The 26,290-nt window shown below is 37.5% G+C and overlaps 1 protein-coding gene across 1 annotated transcript in view; it reads left to right on the top strand.

Moving 5' to 3' along the window:
- Positions 1-348: 348 nt before the first annotated feature.
- The window catches only part of olf413 (DBH like monooxygenase olf413), a 192,984-nt gene continuing 167,042 nt past the window's right edge, over positions 349-26,290 (top strand). The window contains exon 1 of the mRNA XM_089080179.1: positions 349-1,111. The gene's annotated coding sequence lies outside the window, so the exon portion shown is untranslated. The remainder of the gene's footprint in view (positions 1,112-26,290) is intronic.

Below are 26,290 nucleotides of genomic sequence, written 5' to 3' on the forward strand. Positions count from 1 at the left end.
GGCGAAGAGTTAGGGAGGAACGGAGAAAGAGGGCGAGAATCGAGCGCGACAGACTGATGGAAAGAGAGAGAGAGAGAGAGAAAGAAGAAGAGGAATAGTTCCCGAAGAAGGAGGCAGAGATAGAGGGATGGGGAACGAGAGAGAGATATAGAAAGCTCGGTTGAGAGAGTGCGAGCAAAGAACGCGAGGGTGAAGGGTGGGAGCCCACGGGGGATGGTGCGCGCGTAGGGTCGCGCGCGCGACACAGCGAGCGTGGGTGTTCTCGAAAGGGGGTAGGGAGCGAGCGGTAGGGGAGGGGGGGAAGAGCGGTTGGAAAGAGCGGTGGGGACTCCCTAGGCCGGAGGAACCAGTCGAGTCCCGGCTTCAGGTCGCGGTGGCGTTTAGTTCACAGGCGGGTGCCGTGGCGCGCAGTTGGCCTGTTCGGTGTCGTATATGGTGCGTGTCTTTCTCGTCGAGAGAAGAAGAGAAAGAGAGAGAGAAGGAAAGGGAGAGAGAGACGATAGAGCTGATCGAGGCGCCGAACTCATCTAATTCGATAGGAGACGAGAGGCGGCGAGATAGTGTGATAACAGTTCTCCGGAGTAATCGGAGTTCGATCTGAAAAGTCCTTTATCGAGTGGCAAAATCTCGGCTTCGATTTGACAGACGTATCTCCCTCGCCGTTCGGAGGGAAATTAAGTTCGTACTTTTCTTCCGGGAGCACCGGCTCGACGGAACCTGTCGATCAGTGATCAGTGAATAGTGTGGTAGTCCATTTGAATCGCGCGAATCCGAGCGCAACTTTCGTAGCGTCGTCGCGACGACGGACGTCAACAGCGAGGCGCGAGTGACGCATAGATAAACAGATCGAGAGGTGCGAGGTGGCTGTCTGTCATCGACTCGCAGCCGGGAGAGTTATCGGCTTTAGTTGCGGGAGGGGTATCGTAATCGAGGAGCTCGTAAAGTGAGTGAGTGACAGTGGCGGAAGTGTGTGATCGTCAGGGCGGCGGAGGATAGGAAGTTCTTAACGACGAGAGTGTGTATAACGAAGGAGGATCACCATTTCCCTGAGACGACGCTCGTCAACCTCGGAGCGGACTTCAGGACATCTCGTCGTCGATATTTCCGAGTGGTAAGTTTTCTTTGTGACTCATAAAATGTGACGAATCGACCACCATGCCAAAATCTGAAAACACCGAGGTTTAGGAAACGTTTAAGAAGCATTCGAAAGATTAGATAACGCATAGACGTTTGTGACATTTTTAGGTATTTTAATGGCGCGATTATTTTTTCTTTTATTTGTTAATCCATGAATTTTTTGCGTTTTTTGAGAAAAAAAAGAGATCTTTTGAAAGATTATCACGTTTATGTTTTATGAAGCTTTATCCCGAGAGGATACATAAGAAGTATGTTAATAAAATTTGTAAAAGATTGATTATTTTGATAACAATTCTTTTTACGAGAAGAAATTGTTTACGTTCTTTCAGAGAATTCGACACAATTTTGGATCCGTTGGTCGATAGACAAAGTTTTCTGATAAAAGTTGTTAGAATTCTTTGACATATTTGTCACTTTGTCAATATATGAAATTTTATGAAATACGTCGTTTTAATGGATGATATGAAACATAGATCTTCAAATAAGTTTGCAATTTTTATTATTAGTATTGATAAGATCTTAAATTGCTATATATAAGGATATAAAAGTGCTGAAAAGGAGAAAATTATCTTTTGAGAAATTTCGATTGTATCATAACATAGCATTGAACAATTTTTATTTTAATAATGTTTTGTCGGATGTGCATAAAATGCACGTCATTAAAAGTTGTTTAAAAGATTCTAAATTTTTATATGATAATATACTTGTGTGATGAAAGAGCGCTTTAACGAACTCCAATATAATTATGTAAAAAATACCTAATATTATTTTTTCTATACTTTATTCTATTCTGTTGAAATAAAGTAAAAAGAAGATTTTCCTTTACATAAGTGCAATATATTTGGAAAACAAGATATATTATAAAATACGTAATATTTTTAGTTATATTTTGACAATTGCGTGACATCTTTTGATTCATGTCTATAAAAAATTTGATGATTGATAGTGGACTTGGACCTTACGTAAACATCACAAATCGAGCAATCGTAAGTTTAGTAACTTTAATGCCTCTTTCCTGACAAAAATGTCAAAAAAAAAATCTATCGCTATCGGCTTCTGCCATTTATCAAAGAGAAAAACGCGGTTTACATCCAAGTTTTATTTCCTATAGATGGAAAAAATGATTATGGTGTGCGCAATTGCTGTGAGAAATGTGAAAGTTAACAGTCTGCCGTCGCTTGGCAGTTTGATAGCAAATGGTTGAAGTTTCTGGTTCACCTAGCGAATAGCTGCGAGCACCGCGAGAGTCATTTCGCGAATAATGCTTCACGGTAATATTCGCAGATCGATGTTTATGCTGTGGCGCCTGTCACGCGCAGTCTGTCGCTCCGAGCTCGCACAATGCAATGAAACGCGAAAGTGATCCCATACCGCAAAAAAGAAGGAAATAAAATCGCACGATCGTAAAACACAGAAGCTCTCGATCATGCGAAACGTATCTGCGCATATGTTACCGGTGTGTGTGTGTAAAACTCGTAGAAAAAAAATGGTGGAAGCAAGTTTTTGGAGCCCATTTAAAGTTCGTGCTAAATCGCTGAAATTTAGTGCCATGTGGCGCAGGCTAATGTCTCATGTACAAGCTGTCATTATTTGTGTTTCTGTTCGCGACAGGTTCTTTGATAAATATGAAGTCGATTTCTCAATTTACACGCACGATTTACTGGCCACAAAATTATTGGGTTGTTAATACTTAAAATTTATTTACGTGAATTTATTGTCTGCGATTGATGGAACTCCGATTTTATTGATTTTTTTTTTACACCAGGATTTATCTGTTATTGTTTAACGTGATAATAATTTGTTAGACAAACTTGCTCGAATCAAGTAGATATAATTTGCAAGTTTTTAAATATATGTATATAAAACACTTTGCTATCCAAATCGACACAATAATCGATTCCTCCGCTTTAATGTCGCAGCCGATGACATTGTACGGGATTTCCACCATGAGATTGCGAATCTCGAGGTGAAAGCAATGGTTCGACACAATTCGCTGGTTTTTATAGAAATCTGACAATGACTAGCCTAATTTCTAAGGGCACGTCCCACTTCTTTTCGTAGAAATTTCCGAGTATAACGGCGTTGTCTTCACAATCCAAGTCGGTGAAATTTAAGAGCATTGTCGTGTCGTGTGGTCAAGTCAAAATAAGAGAAGTTCGAAACTCTTTGCACCGTGCCCACTATGCCCGTGCGGGAAATTTTTCTTTCTCTTTTATAGTCTTTTTGTCGGGGATGTCTGTAAATCTTAATTTATCTAAGTCAGTGTCTTTTTTTGCTGTTTAAAATTTATAGACGAATATATTTTATTCGTTTCTTTCGATTATGTGATTTTTATGCTAATAACTTCAACTAATAAAAAAAAAATAAGAAAAGTCAATGAATTATTCGATTAATTTATTTCATCTATTTTTAATGGCACAGCGTAACACTTTCGAGCCGAAATAGCTGTATATCACATATTTTAATCTTAAAACTTCATAATATTTTAGTAAAATATTGAACGCTTTAATGTCGTAGTCTCTCTCTCTTGTAGCATTGTAAATTTTGATCTTTTTGTGAAGTTTCTTTATAGCTACTTGTAAAACCAGAAGTGCATGTAGAGTGTTGTATCCGGAACGGATAATCTTGTTAAAATGTTAAATATTTTTAAAGATAGCATTAGGACATTGGGATTATGGTGAGAGTCTTGAAAGAGTTAAGCCGTGGCCTTTTCTCGTAAACTCGTAAACAGATCCCGCAGTTCTTCACAGAACTACCTGAACTCAACTTAGTAACGCTATAATACAAGCTAACGTCCTGTAAACGCAGATTTTAGTAGTTCATAAATGCATTGCGTTACAGGTGACTTTATGAATATAGCATAGTAAAAAATATGACGATAGCGAGAATGACGAATGATAAAAGCTCGCGGTGAATCACTCTTATATTGTAATCTTTGCATTGTATGATATATGACGCGAGAATGAAATATTTCGTCTCAACAGTCGAGACGAAATATCTTCTTTCTGAATATACTTGACGGGAAATCAGATGGAAATCAGAATGTACGCAAAAAATAAGATGCGTTTGATAAATTTTTCCCTTCAATATATATATATATATTTTCAATTGTTAATACCTGTGATTAGTAAGTAGTAAAAAATAATCTTTTTATAGAACAAAAACATTAAAAAAGACGAATAAATAAACATTCAAAGACCAATGATAAATTCCTCGAACAATATTTAGAAAAAGCAATAGCTAAATAACATCCCATTTAAATAATAGTTACTAATGCTTTTATTTCGCATATTAATGTTTTTTGACACCTTGCTTCTCGATCAAATTATCGCACATAGAGTGCGATACGCGTACTTCGCGTCTTATAATTGAACAAAAAAAGGATGCTCATTAAGACGTTAACAGTTCTGTTTAGCTATGTCCAATTAGCACGTTAAATATCAGCACGTTTGATAGCTATTGTTAAACTCACTTTCAACTTTTTATCGAAGTCAACTTGTAAGAAACTTGTGCAAAGCGATTGAATTGTTCTTGCGCGGATTATAAAAAAGGAGCAATCGATTCGATTCGCCTGTTCGATATCGCGGCGATTTGCGACATGCCGCACGATCGCATTTTCATAGGTTGAGGAATGGATCCTTTCGCAAAGTGTGAAAAGATTGTCACAGGCGCAAGAGATGGTACGCGCGGATAACGCCGCGACAGTCGGTTTCATCCGGCTGTCCTGTGCTAGGATCTTTACCGGCTATCTCCTTTAAGCTCACTCTTCTCGTGGAAGGTTCTCCGCGGCTCCGAGAGACCGTTTGCGTTTCCCGCACTTCCTGCTCTCTTTCTCCTTCGTCACTCTTGCATGAAAATTATTCTCTCGTTCGCTTTCCGTCGGTCGGAAAAGCAATCTGTTAACGGATCTCGTCCGTCATCCCTGTACGAAAAAGCGCCTCGTGAAATCTTTCGATTTCAGATGGAATGATAATATTAACATCTGCGTATTGATACTTATTAAATTTTCTGCTCATAAATAAAAATCGATTCAATATTGATATATTCAACTGTTCCAAATAGAATGTGTTTTATTTGTTACAGTTTGTTATAATTTTTTGTATGTATTGTATTTTGCTTTTGTTTATATCAACATTTATAGAATATATGTTATGACATATAAATATTTTGAATTGTATAAATTGAGTACTTTTTATATTAAAAACAATGAAGAGTAATGTCTGTTATTGGTGTAAGCGAATATTATAATATTAATAAATATCGATATCTATAATTCGAGGAGATCTTTTTTATTCGATGAACAAGGTTATTATTTTATAAAATTCTAGTACATTACAATCGAGAGCTATTTGATAATTTGCGGAGAACGTGGCATTTGTAGTATGAAAATTTGAGGCCCTTTATTCTGTTACGTGCGATAATAAGGTAGCATGGCATATTAAATTAGTCACGCAGGTTGTAGCGCGCAATTTGCATTGAAATTGTAAAGATATCGGCGAGTAACGTGCAACATTCATTTTATATAAGAACACTAGTGAGTTAGAAAAGCTTTGTATATGTGATTATATTCTAAAAATATTGTACGATTGTCAGATTGCTTATCGATTTCCTTAAATATATTTTATATTAACGCTTGTTACACAAAGACAATTTTTTTATCGAATTATTTTATGATTTACATCAACTTTTGTTATCATGATTTTTAACTGCGAGATGGTTTTCTTACATATTTCACCATAACGCACAGCTAAATCTAAAATTTATTAACTCTTAGAGCTTAATCTTTAAGTAACTTTTTATTTACAGTTTGTTTATAAGAATTATTTATAACACGAATATTATTTTAAAGTTGACAATAATATCTGTCTAATCGAAAAATACGTTTAAATTATCTCACGTCGACATATATTTACGATAATAATAGCAAGTCTTTAAATAATTAATATATTCAATGAATTTACTGTATTAATAACCGGTCTGGAATCCATCATCTTTCTCCAACAGACGAGATAGCAGCACGATCGATAAAAGGTAGATAGGATAGAAGGCTCTTTAGTATGCATCATTTGTCGCGTTTATCTAATCCCGGGCAAATCAATGAGAGCGAATCGAACGGACATTCCCGTCCGCCTAAATTTACGGCCAGTCCTTGGCGTGCTCGCGCACATTCGTTGTTTATCAATGTGATCCGCGTGTGATTTCGCGGATATCTCTCTCTCTGTCCCTTTCTTGACGCGAACCGCGGTCGACGTCTCAAATAACCCAACAGATAAGAGAGACGGAGACTGCAAAGGCCGGCACTCGAAACGGTGTAAGACCTCTCCCGACGGACGGACAGACGGACGGACGGACCAGACGAACAGACGAACACGCTCACGCAAATTCTCGTTTTGCGAGTCGCCGCGATAGGATCGCTCGCTCTTTGTATGTGTGTGTGTGTGTACAACTGCGAACTTCGCGCCCGTGTGCGGGTATATCGATCACGGGTTTATTTTACGCCTCTATAAATTAAGCAGCGTTAACGCGTCCCGATATGACGGCGACAACTTCCAAGAATACACCACGCTACTTAGCATATCGCAATTTCATTTCCGCGTATGACGCGCGACTGTGTGCCCGCGCGTCATATCCGTCTGAAAAAAAGATTCATTAAAGGACGAATATGCACTTTATATTCGCTCGCGGCTGACGTAAACGAATCGGTATTCTCCCCCGGCGTAATTTCCAACGTAAACTCGCGGTCCATTATATCTCGCGATAATTTATTATATCTAATTTAAATTTTCACTGATTTTCTCGATATCGATTGTTTTTGCGATAAGCGTTTTGCATAACTCATTTTCCATTTTATTTCGTACCGCTACACCCTTAGCATTTATGATATTTTTTTTTTTATAGATGATACGTCCATACTTCGTATGTATAATATTATATAAATTTTATAACAAGATCCGAATTGTGTTATCCTCGAAACGCATTGCATGTACGTTTATTCTATTCTATTCTGTTTCACTCGACCGGCACCCACGTGAGCTCCTGACATCCTTTCACTTCACAGACAAATCACGCATTTGTCACGTATTTCCGCTCGCGCTTATATGCATGCACCGACTTTTTCCTAACATCCTGTCGCCTTATGCAACGCCTTGCCAGGCGTCGGAGTCTGAGAACATGTGATATCGCCATGTGCATTGTTCTCCGGTCGATCTGATTTTTTGGCGAGGCTTTATCCGAGAAAAATCCGACTTTCTCATGAAATCCCAACACCTGGGAAGTTCGTTGACGTTTCCCAAGAATACATCACGCACCTAGCGTTTACAATCATGGTAACGATTTATTTACCAACTAAATATTAAAAAATAAAAAAATATTTTACATTCTCCTGGAGAAATATAGGAAATAAGAGAAGCGTTAAAACAAATATTCCAGTCGTTTTATCAACTATCGAATGGCTCGTTTGGAAATATCGAAAATATTCCTCGGATATTTTTTTTGTAGAAACACGTAAATGGGATTGAGATTTTTCTCTTAACAAATGGAACCTTGGCGTGCCTCGACGTGAAAAGTTGACTCGTGACGCGATAGCGAGCGTCAATTAATATCATTAGTCGGTAAAGCTTGATAATACCAATTAGTGAAATCCGGGTGAACGCGGCAACCCCCGGTGTTTGACACCCTCTGCAAGCCCAATTATCCTAATCCGAAATGAACAACTACGCGCCGTCGTACTGCCAAACATTCGTTCGCACTGTAACAATTAACGATCGTCATTCCGACATTACTGTATGAGCCCTCGTTAATTCCTCGCGTGTGACTCTTTATTTAAATTATCTGTCAGCGTCGGGTACGGCATAATAATTATGGGACGGGATGAACCCGACGTCAAAGGTCGAATAACTCGCTGCGGAAAATCATTGTTCGTTGCAACGCATGCGTTTCCATCGATATCCGAGAACGAAATGTCAAACTAATCGAAGAGATAAGTGGGCGATGGGATGATTATGCCATATCTTTACGAAGATTAATTTGTATCCAGAGATATAAATTATTACTTTTCGTTATATCTTGTACGTATTATCGGTCTGCGCAATAGCATTTAATGAAGTCAAATGTAGGCAAATTTACTTGTTGTAAGATTATAAATGCTATTATTATTATGTGAACTTTAAAGTTAATGATGTTAGAATATTCAACGTAATTAAGTTTGACATGTTTGCCTTATCCGTTTGCTTCTTCAGTTAATTATTATTCAATAATAATAACAATTCTATTCCTTTGTGTTCTGTAGCGCTTTGCTAAGACCATAGCGAAGCTCGTGAATTCCAATTGAGTTTGGATTGTTAAGGAGTAGTTGATAATTCGATTTGGCAAAGTTGCTTATCTCCGTCTTCTGCATTTGCACTATCACTTCCCAGAATCCGTCTAATTAATAATCTCGCCTCGAGTTTCTCAAAACAGATGCTACTGAAGGAATCTCTGTAGATATTGCGTTTGAGTTGACACTATCAGAATATTTTCTATTATTCTCTCTCTTTCTCTCTCTCTCTCTCTCTTTCTTTCTATCTTATATAATAAATCTTATATAAATCTTATATAAATAAATTTTATATAATAAATAAATATATAAAATTATTATATAACAAAGCGTTCATAAAAATTATGTAAATATTTTTATCTTGGGCGTTAATTAAAAATTCTTGTTACGTATTTAAATTCATTTATTCTTTTGTTTTTAACTTGAAATCATATGTTTTAGTGTTCTATATTTTTATTCACTTCTCTGTTATATCTTTCTAAACATCAAAAGATAGATATTTATGATAGATACTGAACACGATTTCGTTTCATTATTTCGTCGGTAGCTACTCTCAACGATCATTCTCCGCGATCATCGAGTTCGCGCCTCGCCCACACACACACACACACACACACACAGTGTTATTAAGACATCGTATTAATTGACCGAGGGAGATTTGTCTAGAACCGGAATGATCGTTGAAGATAATGATAGATGCGAGGAATGCTAACGTAAGAGCGAATAGGGAAAAGAAAACGAAATCTGCCGTCGCGTTTTGTCACTTGGCGTATAATTTCGCCGTAGAAAGTCCAATGAAAGATGATGAAACGGGGGAGAGAGGGGGTAGGTTGGGAAGACACAAGGGCTGGTACGGGACCCAGTCGAGGCGCGCTTACAAATTACGGAGAGCGCGTAGTCGCCACCAGTCGCTGGGACGACCCGGTAATTTGGGAAGGACGATGAGATTAAGCTGCTCCTCGAAAACTATCATTTCGTCGCGACAAAGGTACGCATTACTCGCGACAGGACGGCAGTACGACGACAGACGCGCCCGCGCGTCTTTTGACTTGCTAATACTGAATTGGTCCAGCATGCTCAATGATCTCTCGTGCTTTTTAGTTGATATTTTTGGATCCCTACGGGATTATTACAAATGTTAATAGTACCAATACTTCGCTGTAGGAGTTATTTTTCACGAATCCAAAATTTGGAACATTGAATTGAACGACGTTAAAGGATATATTGATATACGATAAAGCGAAGAAGTGAAAACAGCATGTTTGTAAATATTTTAAGCATTATGTATATATTTAGACTAGAGATCTAAGTTTAGTCATCTGCTTTTTGTCTTATTTCTTATTAATGAAAGCTAACAAATATTCGAATTACATCGGCATTAAAATATATTGGCTCATCGCTTGCTTTCAAAGTTAGATCGGAGCTTTTTCCTGGGGGATCGACCTTACTGATCGATGCTGACATAGTTCTATCTTGAATTATATCAAGCCCCTCTTGTTGAGCGTACGATGCGATCGATATCACTGTCTGTCCTTTTCGACATTTCGAGATTTATTTAAGGTAGGAATCGTCATTTCATCACAAGGAAAGTGTATTAGAGGTTTCCTTTGATTTGCTAATTTCCAACTGCCCGCGAGCAGAATTCGCCCTTTGATCTTTTGCGCGTATTAACGACGCGACGTGGGTGCTAAGCCCGTGACGTTCTTGATTTTCATGACTTTGCCAGCGAAATAAAAAAGTATATATAGTTTTCCATCGAAAGAACAGAAATTATTAAGTAGTATTATTAAGTAGTAGTATTAAGAAGTAATTTCTCTCAAATTAAACAATTAATGATACTCCAACCTATAATATAATATTTAAGCTATGCACATACAAGCTTCCTTTTCTATATATCCTCTATTTGTTTATAGTTTGTAATACAATACATTTTTATTATTTAATATCAAATATTTGATACAATATAATTGAATTACCACTTTGTGTACAAATCTTAAAATTGCATTGCGCAATTTCCAGGGCAATTTCCAGAACAACAAGATGAACGATGAGATGCTTATTAATCTGCTTCTTAGTTCTGGTGATCGCATTCGTTTCCCTCGTAGTCGTGATCTCTCTCTAAGAGAAGCTGCAAAGACGGCGCCGTTCTTTATTCGCCGAATATAAATCTAGAATTTCAGAGCGAAATGTGCAAAGAGATAGGAAGGCGGGAACGATATAATTAATCGAACTATGATTCTCGTCGCTTTGACTTGCTAATTCGCGAATTCGGTGCCGCCCGAGATCGCGGAAAAGCGCGCGTTCGCTTTTGTCCCGAGAAATTTTCATCGGCACCGTTATATTTCATACGTATTGTCCGTTCCGTTCCGTCACGCTTCGCCGGAATCCGGGCATTCGAGCTTTTGTCGCGCGTTAAAATCCCGAAGTATGAACCGAAATGATTAATCGAGTATCGGTATATCGTTGCGTCGTGCCGTGCGACGATCGATGTCGATATTGATGTAGATTTTTTCACGTTCGCCCCCCCCCCCCCCCGGTAAGCGGGAAATCAAATAAACGACGCTATCACCACGCCGGCCCTCGTGGATAACGAAGTTTGTTTTTTTATCCCCGGAAAACTTTGGTAGAACATTGACACTCGCGTTGCCCGATGCGCATTTTAGGTAAATCATTTTCGGACGACATTATATGAAAAATTAATATCTCACCGCAATTTAATTCGTGCGGAAAAGCGATCTAATACATCTTATCTTTATTGATACATGCCTACCTTTACGTAGCAAATCGAGAAAAATTTGAAATAAAACTTTTCATTCTCTCTACTTCGAACAGGGATTCGTTAAAAATAATAGTAGGTAGAGTCAACAAAGAATAAAAGACAATGAAGTTTCGAGAACCCTGAGAGAGATTAGTATCATTTCCCCAGTCTCGAAATAAATTTTTTATTAAACTCCAGCCATGATCCTGCGAAGAAACAGCAGGGCGGGGAGGGGTCGAAAGACAATAGATAGCCCGCGTCATCCGTGTCAGATGACAAATGTTGGTCGTTAAGAAATGGATGAGTGGCTTCATACATCATGGAGATAATTATATTAGAGCGCTTCTGGCGAGTATTTTTAGGCATTGGTCGGTATCGCACAGGATACTACTGATCCTCCCCTAACCATCGCACCCCTCTCATCCGGCACTGTACGCTTGTATCGCGCGAAGATAACAGAAATAGATCCTGTTACGAAGGGATTAAATTGTTCAACGTTTGTCCCCTGTATTCAAGCATTAAGAAGAAATGTGCAGCTGCATCGACGAGTCATTCGTCTGCGCGCAAACGGCAATAATCCGCGTATAGAAGACTATTTGAATTATCATTTTATAAAGGGAACCCAGAATCCTCTGGGATGTCCTTGCAACAACAGACAGGGATTATAGAGAAAATGAGGATTATTTCATTAGCAAAGTACTTATTATTCAAAATTATATAAAATTTGTTCTACTTTATAGAAGATTGAGATAAACTTTATAATTATAAGACTAATTGTGGATTTTTTCTCTTTCATAAGATATTATTAGCGAACCTATATTATTTTTTATTGTTTGTGATAAAAATTAGAGGAGATATTAATATTATCGCATTTATACGCTAATTATCAATTTTACCAAAATTAATCTGCCATCGATTTGCCAGTTTCGAGTTTCGTACGCGATCTCTGGTTATATGGAGTGTGTTCATAATTCCTACATACACAAACTCATCGAATGTGATTAGTATATTGAACGGATTCCTCTCCTGATAATTAGTTTACAGATAAGCTAATTCCAGAATTTAATACGTACATACACGATGTTCTGCCTTATGCACATACGAGGACTCTATTTGCTACGATTTTAAATAAGCTCGCAAAAAAACGGGAATTAGTATCAAACGGCTCTTAACGTGAGTAAGGAATAATTTGTGCGCCGTACTCGGCGCTGAGAGGTGAAAAGAGAGAAAAAGGAGGGAAAGAGAGAAAGAAAGAGAGAGAAAGAGAGAGAAAACTATTATGCAATTCTCCTATGCCCGCCGGTGCATTCGCGTAATCGCGAGCAAACGGCATTCTCATGAGCTCGAATTAATCCGCGGCCTGTGTTGTGACCATCAAAGAACTCTCTCAACGAAACCGTCAGGAGCACATGAATCGTTGCTTTGCTTGTATGACTTTAAGCGCCCTCGATGATGGGCCCTCGAGCACGTTCGAGCCTTTCCTTTTCGCCGAGTACCCCCTGAGGCTCGTAAAAACCCCCATTTTCGCCCAGCATTAAATATTATTGCTTTTATGTGCCGTCAGAGTGACACTAAATTTCCGATGTTGCGATTTTACGACATATTAAGGCGAAAAAATCGTCCAAAAAATTGTGCAATTTTCTGGATCATTCAGACACATTAAATAATAATCTTCAGTGTTACATAAAATTCTAATATGCTAATAAATTACAGTCGTCCATTCAGTCAAATGATGCATTTTTAAATAAAATATCTCTTTTGGTTGTCAAAACATCTTTACCATTTTTATTTAAACAATATTTTCTACTTTGTACAAAGTAACAAGATTGTGCAAGATTGTTTAAATTATTTAATAATTTATTGAAATTTGTGAATTAACTTTTGATCATTAAGTGACAGATTTTCATCACAACTCACGACATTCTCTTTCATGGCGTAGCAATTTTTCAATGTTACGTGTGAAGCGAAAATTAGCCTCGGCCACTACAACGGATCACTTGGCATGAGATGCTCGTCGATCGCGTTTGGGCGCTCTTATTCTTGGTTGAAAACTTCCCTCGCTTCTCTCGCAGAGCTTAATGAGGAAACTTCGAGGCGAAGCTATCGCCGCTTTAGTGTCGCGTTCAAGAATAAGCTGATCTTTGACGGCGCAGGTACTTTTTAAAGAAGTGTAGTCGCTTTTTCATTATTCTTCGCTTCACTGGCGCGATACTCCCTTTTTCTCTTATCATTTTGTACAAACACCTAGATAATACATATACAAGCTCTTAGTATAAGACATCGATTAGACAGTAGAATTTATTACTTTATTTAATCAATCATAGTACAATAGTTGATTGCAGTGATAATATCAACTAATAGTTTGAAAAATGACCGCTCTATCTAGTCGCTTCTGTTTTAATCTTATTCAGTTCTTATTCAGTTTTTTTTTTTACATTGTTAGAGTACATAATTAATATGCCTCATATAAAAATCGTACTTTTTTTTTCAAATGCGATTTTTGCACGCGTTTCTGTTTCTTTATTAACAATATTGTTGTACATTTAAAAACCATAATGCATTTTAAAATGTATAACAGTGTAAAAATTAATATACTAGATAGAATATATAATATTCTAGATAATATTCTAGATATATAATATTTTAGAATATTAATTACAAATATTAATATTAATTAGAATGTATAATATTTTAGAAAGATGGTAAGACAATATTACATTCCATTTAGAATATTATCTTCTAGCATAGAATATATTCTCCTTTTATATCGCTATTGTGGATTTTAATTATCTCTCGTGGCGTGAATGACATTGCTACACAAATTGAGACTAAATGAATCTCGAAGGAGAAGAGTCGAGGGCGCAGGTAAATAAATTTGTCGAAGTCCTCGTGTCGCGCCGGCCCAGTTATGGAAGGCATTCGAAGTATGCGGTGCAAACAGACGGAGGGTAAGTGCTTAAACGTTCCGACAACCGTAATCGTGTTTAAATGAGAATGCAATCTCAAATACAATTAATTGCTTCCGTCACGATTTTTTTTCGTTTGTATTATCGGTGCTGAAGATCTACAAACAAAAGTCTACTTCTGACTAATGAAATCACAATGTATTAAGGCGAACGTTCTGATGTTTTCGACGACGATCAAGTGGGAAATGAGTAAACATGTATAATCTAACGTTGCGTTTCTCATTTATATAAGCTAATGTAAACAGGATAAAATCGGATGTAACATTACGGTAAACTTTATACTATCAACTCTCAGTTGTGAACTTTGTGCTCTTCACTTTCAATAACACTTAACTCTCGGATCTAAACTCCCAACTCTCGAAGTAACATTTCATAATTCCGAAATGTTTAACTTTCAGATTTCAAATCATATTTTGCAATTTCTCTGTTGTTATTATATTTATACTTGTTATATATACAATTTGTATTATTGTGAATTATAATAGTGTAAATAGATAAATTAATCCAGAAGCACTTAGCCCTCGTGTTCATTCTCTTTAGCAGTGTTGTTTCACGAAAAGTCAAAATTACAGCTTATCTCGGTTACTTGAATCGGATCCGATCCGGAAAGTCACGAATGGGTTAGTTGACATGTTAAACCAGCTCGACAATTAGACATTAGCTCTTAACCCATTTTTCGCGTAGAAAAGTATTTGAATTCCAAACATTAAAAGGGACGTCGCACCTGCGTAGCTTTCCTTCAGTCCGACGGAAGATATTTTTTTTTCTTGAAAGGCAAGCATTACATCCCACCGTGGGCCGACGTCTAATGATAGCGTGCCCGAGTTCTCTCCTGTGTATATAACCGCGACGACTCGCATATTCGCGCAGCAGCGCGTAGAATTTCCGCCTGTTAGCCTCTCCACGTCGGCGGTCGTTTCCGCAAAAGTCAAGAGAAGCTTGAGCGAATCCGCCGGATTGCGCTGTAACATCCTTCGCGAGAGGATGTAACATTTCCCGACGCTTCGACGCGTCTGTTAATTCGAAGACGGTTGAAGTCCCGTCGGAATCGTGCCACAATTTCACTCGGAATTCGATGCATCGGCTCTTTCACAAACAGAAATCTCAATTTTGTGGAACAAATTAAGTTCCTTACTTTGCTACCTTTCGACTTTAAATTTCGTTAAAAACAAAAACAAATTTCGTTAAAAATAAAAATAAATAATGATTAAATTTATTGAATTTATTAACTGTTATGCTTTTATCTGCTCTTTTTTTTTTAATGATAATGTAATGATTATTTTAATGATTATTCATGGCTTCGCTTAATTTAAATAACTTGAAGAATTCAGTCAATTTGTTTGTTTGTTTTTTAAAAAAAATTTATTATTCTAAATAATTTTGGAGTAGACATTAAGCATCGTATCTGATTTCTGTCTTTCTATCTTAAGTTACTAACACTAAGCATACTATGCTTTATAAACAGAAAAATTACAATTAACACGAAAAGCATCCTCTAGTATAAAGGACCGTAGGAATAGAACCGTGCCTTTTGTGAGTCGATGGAGTTTGCTTGGGTTTCATAATCCTTGCAGGAAGTAAGAGATGTTAGATGTGAGAATCATATAGAACACGCACGTCTTCCGTGCTACCATTTTCTAATCTCGCTTCCATTAGATATTAAAGCAAAGAGCTATGCTTTGCAAATTTTTCTGATTTTTCGCATGCGAGAAACAATTTGCGCATTGTTTCGTCGCTTTCTGCAAGATAGATAGGCTGGATTAAGGTTCTTTTAAAGAAAATAAGTAATAATAGATAACAGAATACTAAAAAGAATACTTTCATTTTGCCACTTTATTCTATTTTCGCATTGTTGGTGTGAAGAGGTAAACCGCTGACCAAAAATGTATACGATAATTAAGTAATATCCCATTTAAGTAATACCTGTTAATTCCTGTTAATACTTCAATCTTGTAGACTAAATTCTTGAGCGGTTTACACCTCGATTGGCATAAATAATTACACAATATGAGCATGCGTTAAATTTAATGACTTTGCAGAAGACTACAAGCTATAATTGTATCTTGTTTTTGCAAAAAGATTAATCATAAAATATTGATTTTTTTAATTTTATAATTAACTTACGCGAGGCTTTCTAAAGTTAAGAACAGAAACGTTAGAAATAAGGATAAACGAAAAAGACAATAGCGAGAGTAAGTGAATTTTGAATACGGTTTGCGTATAATTTTATAAAAAAGTTCTTAGAACACGCATCTAGTTTGCGATTTCAACTTTCCTGGAATAACTAATAGCATTTTTAGAGTAGCCTCGAGAGAGAGTATAATTAGCCTTAACTTACAAAATCTCGCCACACCGGATGAGGCGCATAACCGACGTTAAAGGGTTTAAAAGTTTCGTAGATATTTTCCGAGCTCTTATTCCAGGCGTAAAGCGAAAACATAATTTAGATCGAATTTCAAGAGCGTTTTAGAGCAATTATCTTGCATATATTGATCATTAGCGGCTCATTTAACGTAGCAATCCTTCTTTTGCTTTTCGGTTCTTTAAAGTTCACATTGTTCAGATTCATAATTCATTCTCTATTGTGTAAAATATCCACCTTATTACATCGAAGATTAATCGGTGGTTTATCACCGTGCTAATTAAAAATGATCGAATATTAATACATATTATAATAAAGGGCTATAATAATGAAAAGCTTAACCGCTTTATATATATATATATAGTGATATATCGAATCTTGTACATATATAATCATATAGCTCTTATAAATGTGAATTTTACACAAAACACTTGCGATATATTCACATTTATTAATATCGATAAATCGTAAATAATTATCGGTGGAGGAAAGATTAATGTCCGGTGTCGCGTTCAACCGCGATTGAAAACGATATCTCGGCATCTCGTCTAACGAAGGCACTCCCGATGCGAACCTAATCTCCACCTCGTCCGCAACTATGCCATTGACTCGGCTGGAAGGCTGGTATATAGATCGCTTTCATCGCTCCCTTTCGCTTTCCGCTCGTGTGCGTGCAAGCCACCTTCGCTGTTTCGCCTTCGCCTTGCCTTCGCCTTGCCTTCGCCTTCATTCTCGTCCGTTAAATCTATTGGCACTTGCACTTCTCTCTCTATGCCCTTTCTCTCTCTCCCCCTCCTCTCTCTCTCTCTCTCTCTCTCTCTCTCCTTCTTATCATCACTTATCTTTTTTCTGCTCCCGATCATGTTCATTGTGAAACGCTTCACGCGATAATGCAGTTAAACGTATGGGCGTGAGGGATACCAATTCGCGCGTGCATCGTGTTGCGCTTTCTGCGATTGCATTATGTTTCATATCTCGCGGAGAAGATACTCATCAGGGATATTGAAACATCACCTGCGATTTAAGAAAGCGATACAATACTTAGACGAAAGAAATATATCAATTATTTTTTCAAATTGACATTCATGCTCTACTTCTCTCTGTAGTTTTTATTCAAGACTGAGAAATATGTTCTTTTTGTTATATTTTGTCAATATATTGTATAAGATATGCAAAAAAAACGATTTTTTCGATCCTTCCCGAAATATATTCTTTCTCTCTCTCTCTCTTTCCTTTTTTTGCGCGAAGAATATCTGAAGAGGGTCGTGAATGAAAGAAGGACGATATTTCCGTTTCCGTTTTATTCGCGTCACCCTCTTAGAATTCCCTTGCATCTGCGAGCCTCTTCAACTTTAGAGCTGGAGCCGAGAGCTCATCGTCTGCGGAATATGAGTGTGCGAATTTCGTGCTCTTGTCTGACGGTAGCAGGCGATTCGTTTCGGCGGTAACGGGGTAACGCGATTTTCTCCCATCGTACGCGAGCGACCGAGAGTGGCCGTGTTCGCACCGAGTTCGGATGCCATAAATACGCGAACGTGCACGGGGAACCAACGGCATGTGCCAGGAGATGCCGACCGTTTAACCTCGAGATCGATGCGCTCGGAGCGGAACGAGCCGCAGTCTGCGCGACGCCTCAGCCAAGTCGAAAATGCTAACTGACTTGTGCAGCTGATGAATTACCAGCAAGTCGGAAACCGCTTTTGATAGGTAGATTATTTTGATTATTTTTCATTTGAAAATATTAATATTTTCTGGACTACAATCCATTATAAATTAAAAATCTTTCGTTTTAATTACGAGGATTTAATTTTATATTTTTATTATTTGATATTTTATTATCAAGTCTTTTAATATTAAAAAATATTAAAAAATTATAATGAATATTAAATTTTATAATTTTTGCAAAATAAAATTTATTAAATGCTGAAATTAAAAACAAAATCTGAAATACTTTTTGTTATCTAATATATTATTAATTAATTCTAAAGTTGCATATATAATTTATTAATAATTGATACTTTATGGACAATGTATAAAAAAATACTTGCGATTTTATTATAATTTTATTTTATTCGTAATTTTATTGTAATTTTAAGTTTAATTGCAACAAAAAATTTTTTTAAACAACGTTTCGATTATATATAAATCTTGAATATTGATGTCACGTTACAATTCGCAGTCGGAAGAGCTTTAATGTTTGAAGCTTTAATGTGAAGCATGTGTGTCCCAGAGAAGTGAATAAATCTTTCTCATCTCTTCTTTTTCTCGCTTTCTCTCTCACTCTACGGAGAAATAGCGGTCGCCGGATGCGATGGGATACGTTTACAAGCTTGCAAAGTGTCCGAGACACCGAACGCTATTGCCTGTCGGACTCTCGTTTATAACAACGTAAGACATCGCGCGGTGTAACGATCGTACGGTGGGCAGTAAAATCGCGCCTCTTCTCCCGCGCTGCTAATTCTACGAGGATGTCACCGGTTAAATAATCGACCGGGTTCTCGTGCAGCAGCAACAACGGCGGCGGCAGCAGCAGCAGCAGCAGCAGCAGCAGCGGTGGCCCGGAATCCGGCACACCCACGTTTTACCGCGCGATTTTAGTGCACGAGGATCGCTCGTAGAATACCGGAGCATTCGAAATTAACGGTCCGTTTTACGTGCACATCGGGTACCAGCCAGGAGATATCTGCACTTAAACCACGCCGCCAACATCCGTAACCCTATCAAAAAGTCACTTTCGAGAGAACGGCGATCGCCCGTAACAGCAGTCGCTTACCCTCTTTGCTGAAGAAATGAAAAAAGGAAAAAAAAAAAAATCGCGACGAGTTTATATGAAACAAAATGGGATTCATATTAAGCACCTCCAAGCCCGAGAGAGTTTTCTACCAGATTTTTTTCAACGGAAGATTAACTTCAGAATTCATTGTTGAACTTTTTATCATTAATCTTTCAGCACGCGTGCAGAAGTGGAGTTTCGACTTTTGCGAACTTAGCGTGTCTATAAGTTCTTGAAGTTGCTGACGTCAGAATTGCGAAAGAATTCAAAATGGTGAATCCAATATCCAAGAACTGCTCTTGCATGATCCTTACATAAGAACAGCGCTGAGTTAGGTAGAAAAGCTCGGCGCATCGCGCTAACAATCCGTAATATTTTCCCGACTCTTCACTTAAGTGAACATTGATGCTTTCGACTTGGGAATTTCTATTTTCACTTAATTAGAGATCGTTCCTCAGCATCAGCTCGAGTCGATCCGCCAACTTTTACCGCGTAACCATATTGCCCTACTTTGCAAACGACTACTACGTATCGCTCGAAATTGCCAGGCTTTGCTTTTGTTCAGCCTGTTAGCGGCATAAGTATATAGACGTCTCCCGTATTCCGAAGGAGAAGAAAGAAGAAGAAAAAGGAGAAGAGGAGGAGAAGGAGGAGGAGGAGGAGGAGGAGGAGGAGGAGGACGACGACGACGACGACGACTATCCGTGCGAGACATAAACCGCCGAGAGGAAGAGTGCCTCCGTTCGCACTGGGATGCCATAAATACAGTGGGGGACGACCGACGTGGTCGGGGTGAACGCCGAGAGCCCCACGCTCCCACGTGCTATTGCCATCGCAATCGTCGTCCGTGGGCGCGTGGGCGGATGCCAGCTTGCACGACACGACGTAGAATGCGAGATAGGTAGTAAGAAGAATACGACTGGCGCGATACAAGGCTTGCTGGACGAGCGTGTCTACATACGCGCCGCCTCGTCTTGCCTCATTCCCGGGCCCTTGCACGCGCGTGTCCCTGATTCCCTTGGGTGACTTCCGCGATACGTCTCGGGATCTTTCTTTTTCTCGACTTGAAAGCCGAGACGGTGACTATAAGTCTCGGAAACATGCTTTCCGCTAGAATAATTTCCTCAGAATTTATCGATTTTTGAGATCTTTTAGAAAATAGCATTTATTATATTATAGATAGAAGGGTAAGTGGCGTGTTGTAAAATATTTATATAATTTTCCTGTTTCCCGTTTTTTTAAGTTGGAAATTGATATTGATCTTTCCATTTCCTAAAGACTATTATATCATTACGAATTTTGGGGTTTTCGGCGAAATGTCAGTGATTAAACACAAATGAAATCGCGCCGAGATTTTAATCGCGAGCAGCATAGATATAGTCAAGATGCCCTAAAGACATTTGTACGCATTGTAGTCTCGCACGCTACCCTTCAACCTGAATCGCTACAAAGGGCGCATGAGACCACATTGCGTGCGGGCTTAATTAATAACGCCAGCTGCGACAGGCCTTGTTTATTTGCATCTTATCGATGCCGATGACAAAGATACGAGTGCGTCATCGATCACTGTCCGTCGGCGTGAGCGAAACCTAATCGGTCGTACTGTGAAAGATACGCGTGTGTCACTCGGCGGGTTCAGCTTTGCACCATGCTGTCCCGAATTTCCGGATGCCATCGGCGCGCGCAACGAAGAAGGATCACCGGACAGTCGGACGTATTCGTATCGTGACTGCTGCAGGCGACTGAGTCTAGATTTCCACGTTGCGTATCATCTCGACGAATGATCTCGTAGCGATGGGCTTGAAACGACGGGCGACAGCGACATGCATTGGCTTCTGTTATCGTTAAATCGATTTCTCTGCAGTACGGACTGATACATTCTTTCCTTCTATGGAAAATCTTAGCTCCTAATTGACATTATTCTTTATTGTTTAACGGTCGAGTATTCTCTCGATATTTGTTTCATAAATCACACGTGTAAAAATTTTCAAAATAGATATTTGCTGTTAATAATTTCTAAATGTATATGTATCGCGGAAAATACATCTTGTATCTTGTATTTATCGACAAACATCCCTCTGACTCTCCGTTTGCGCCAACGCTATCTCGCGATACGCGGAGGGGTGACGAGCGTATTTCCGAAAGCTCGGCGCGGAAATCCATATGCGGGCTCCACGGCTGTCCGGTTATCGTTCCTTGCGGCGGAACGCGGAAATTCGAGCTTGCGCCGAGGGGAGAGAATCCGGTCCCGCGAACGCTTTCCGTGCCCATCGACTTCCGTTGATGTGAGAGCACCCAATGGCTGTACGCTGACCTGTTTATTATCCGCCGTGGGCGCTTTTGATCGCGAGTGAATTCATTCTTCCCTGTAATCGCCACTGATACGCCGCTTAACTCGACTAGCCGCGCCTCTCCCTTTCCGTATGCTTAGGGTGGATACGTCAACGATCCCGTATCGTTAGAAAATATTAAATATATCTAACGCTTTCACCGAATAAGAATATTTTTGACATGTTACGTCGGAATACTTGTTTCTTTTTTTTTTTATTTTTTTTTATTTTGCGTCTCTAAAGCTTGCGTCGCCGGAACTGTCTAACTTTCAATACGAAATAACTTCGTAGTTATGTTTAAATTTTTTACAGGAATAGTTTCAGAAGTTTGATGCATACCTTGATCTGAATACCTTGTGCATATTTTAACTGAAGTCATTTAATATACGCTCTATGGAAATCCTATTCGCAATTTCTTATTTAACTACAAAACTAAAATATCGTTGATTTTAAAAGAAGAATTAAAATAAGAATTTAAAATAAGAATTTATTATTGATATATCATATTCAATTGAATATAAAATTGAAATACTATGAAGTAATGATTGAAATACTATGCAAGGAGATATTGTCTCTTGAAAGATTACAAGAAACAAAGTTTGTTGAAATATATGTATGTGCCTTGCCAATTATAAGCTTTGTTCAGGAAGGTTGTAAACAAAAATTAACGATCGCGAAACAAGTTGCGAAAACGATCCGTATTCTTGTCACTCCACTTCGTCGGTCGATACGCGTTTCGTTGCTCGACCGACTTGTTCATATTTGCCTTCGTATACATCGGGTACACGTTGTTGTATATCGCCGATTACGCGGAGTACCTATCGGAATATTGCCCGAAGCACTTACGTAAATTGAGTGGTCGCGTGGACAAATAACGGCGTCGCCGCTGTCGTCGTTCGCCATTCGCCATCAGCGCGTGTGAAAGTAACAACAGGGATTTTGCGCGCTTTCGAAATACCATCGGTAACACGTTCACCACGAGAGGCTCGCTATTCCTCCCCCTCTTCCTCCCGTCCCTCAGGCGTGATGCCGGGCGTAATTGTAAGATTTGCAACTCTAATAGCCTCGTACTCGCCGCCCACCGGACTCGATATTAATTTTAATCACCCTGTGTGTAACGCTTACGTGCCCCGGATCGGCATAAACGTTCTCTTCCTGAATGCTATTATACTCTCACGTGGCTTTCCCCCCCTCCCCCCCCCCACACACACACACACACACACACACAACGCGTGTATCCTCAGGTATCTATCGTGCAATTCAGAGTTTATGACCCTATAATTATCGTGTGGCTTGTCGTGATATGTTAGTTGAATAACAGCAATGAAAAAATGTATCTAAATATGAACAATTTCTCTATATTCTTTTCCGTAATTTTTATATTTATCCATATCATTACATATAAAGATAAGAAATGCATCATATATACAGACGTTATAATATGAATATACATAGTTATTAGTTTTTAATTATATTGTTAAAAATATAAATTATATAATACAAAATGGGACATTCACTTGTTATAATTTTACATTTATGTTTTATTAATACATGCATGTTAAAATCGGTATAGAAACAATTTAATATAGAAGATTTCTATCACGTATTTTTATCTCTGTTAATTGCTTTTACAAGTAATTTAATTACATTAAATAACTTCAAAGTGAATAATTAATTTACACGAGCCACACCTTTGTCAGCAGTTTAATAGTTTTCTTTTTATACTTTTAATTTCCATATGTAATTTTATGCTATATCATAATTAAATAAAGTAAGTAAAATGTCAAAAAAAAATGTTACATGTGTGTGTACGTGTTTAAAATATACATGCATATTATGTATATTGGAACAAAATTTTTATTCTTATTTTTGAGAAGAAGAAAAGAAAAGAAACCTTTATTTCTAGAAGTCAATTACATTGTTTTGCAATTAAGAACTCATTTTTATTAGAAAGACGATTTAATGATAATCAAATCATTAAATGTTGAACATTATTAATAATTAAATCAATTTCATCGATTGATTGTAAAGAATTTTGATGACTATTAAAACTGATTGCTCTTTATATTTAATTGCATTATTTCTTTTTGAATTATCAGGATTCTCGGCTCTCCCGATTTCCTAGCCTTTAATTGCATCGTCCCAGTTCCGTAACAATCTCTTTGTTAATTCTACACATGTATCTTTACTCTTCTCCATAATTATAGCTTACAAGTAACTGTTTGCAGTATCTATTGTCTATTAGGTAAATTGATCCTAGCAATTCTGCTTGGCTCTAGCTTTACGTAATAATTTGGTTTTAGTTTAAAACAGTTATATTTAACATATAAAATCCATTGATATTTATTTTATATTTATCATTTATTATTCGGTTTATCAAATAAGAAAATATAAAAATTATTATTAAAAATTATTATTCTTGTGTTCAAAGATAAATATGATATCAAGTTTCTCCTAATGAAACTTATATTGTTAAGCATATAATAAATATCTTATATTATGTATTAAAATTATTAAAAATTTCGTGTTGTTATCGCTGTATCGTATTGCGTCCAATGTTTTTCTAATCGTGCAAACCGTCATTATTATCTTTCATAGAATTGATTATCAAATAGACGTAACCGAATGCAAAGATCACATACCGTCGAATTATAGTAAGTCGGACAAAGGGTGAACACCAATATTAACGTCGGTCAACTTGACGATATACAGCAAAGGGTTAGAAGAATGGAGTACGATAAATTGATGGTTGTGTCACGCCATTAATACGCTTGAATGGCTCGCTCAGTGCGTGCAATCTCCATAGCAGAGGTCGATTGACCTCGTCTCATAATGGCCGTCGTCGATCGAGTGCACAAAACGGAAAAAGTTTTATGCAAATTTGCGACGACGTCGGTCGTCGCGACATCGCATTGTTCGTTCATAATCGCACAGCCGCAAAGCCGATCTGCCCACCGATCATCTTCGTGATCCCGCCTAAGAGTAATAATTATTCAGCGAAGACGCGCCTTAGAAAATTACCAAGCGGCGAATATTTTGCAACTCGGCCGACAAGATGATTTTTTTACATCTTTTTAATACGTTCGGAAATGTTATATCTCCCCTTCCTCCTTTTTCTTTTTCTTCTCCTTTCTCAGCCGTTCTCGCTTTGTCTAAAATATCTTAAAAATGAAAAAAAAAAATAAAATATAAGAAAAAGATACTGTTAGAACATATTCATTGAAATATTTTCATGCTTTTTCCAACTTTTTTTTTCTCTAGCTCTGTTTGCAATTATATTCAGTTATAGAGAACAGGTTTGTTTCAAGAATCTCTTTATATTTTTTCGCGAACACAAACCGCCAACTTCAGATACAGAAATTTTCAAGTGAAAAAAGAAAGATATCACGTGTAGAAGAGAGTAATAGTGCTGATTGGATGACGTTTATTGAAGTACCACAAGGAGCTGGAAAAAGAAATTTTTACTTTCCGTTTACTTTCTGACAATTTGCAACCTCTGCAAGTATCTTCTTTGTGAACAGCTTAGTTTGTAATTTTTTTTTCTATAAATCGGAAACGTGCCAAGGATTTTAACTGCAGTCATATTTTTTCTTTTCTTTATCTGATGTTTATTGATGTCAATAATTGTAATTACTGTAATTACTCTGTAATTATTGTATCTTAATTTTTAAACCAGTTTTTACCGTCAATTATAATTAAATATCTCTTTCGATGTTTCTTGAGATAGAAATATTACATTATCATGTTCGGAATGAAAAATTCAATTTCCAGTAGGAGCAAATATTGATAGTCTTTAATATTTTATATCAAAAAGTCATCCGCAGTAACTAAGTAGAATAGTATTTTTAAATAGTATTTTTATATACGTTTTCATTATATGCATTTGCAAGACATTTAAGTCAGTCGGCAAGAGAAGACGCGGAAGTAAACGAATTTCCTGCGAGCCATTAGTCAAAAGAGTTGTTGCGGCACTTGCGGCATCTCACATATATAGGGTGCTCTTGATTAATTGTATTTGTTTTTAGTGATAGATATTAATACTAAAGTGTTAAAAATTGAGATTTTGAATTTATAGATATCAAATTAACCATTGATGATGTTGTATTGTGTATTTTCCCCAGTTTAGAGATGTAAATCTACTGCACTCCGGCATCGATTTGCCCATCACGTGTATCTCTCATAAAAATGTTGCATTTCCATTGAATAATACATCATCAACGTTTAATTTCGAGTTGATTGTTCTAGAAAAGCAAGCGGAAATAAAAATGTTAAAATTTTCATAGAAAATTCTTCAAAAATTATTAGATCGCTGCGATATATCGATACTGAGACATCCATAACATATATTTTACAAAAAAATTTTCTATTTCTATGTCTTCTGACATGTAAAGAGTATATATTTACATATATTTGGATGTAGAAAATAAATGTATTGAGCCAGAGACACCCTATGTATGAACGAACATCATTTTTTTGTCCACCACTCTCTCTACTTCTTATTTTATCTCGTATTTCTCTCAAGGTAGCTCATTCCTCTTCCTCTGTTTCTCCATCACTTTGGTGGCCCATCCGTCGCTGCGGGACGAACTTAATTATACTTTATCGCAACCTCGTCATGGTTATTTAAATTTAAATCGTGCGTCTCGCGC

Source organism: Pogonomyrmex barbatus, unplaced genomic scaffold (assembly GCF_055798465.1).
Source record: "Pogonomyrmex barbatus isolate J1 unplaced genomic scaffold, ASM5579846v1 scaffold3, whole genome shotgun sequence".
Taxonomy (NCBI): domain Eukaryota; kingdom Metazoa; phylum Arthropoda; class Insecta; order Hymenoptera; family Formicidae; genus Pogonomyrmex; species Pogonomyrmex barbatus.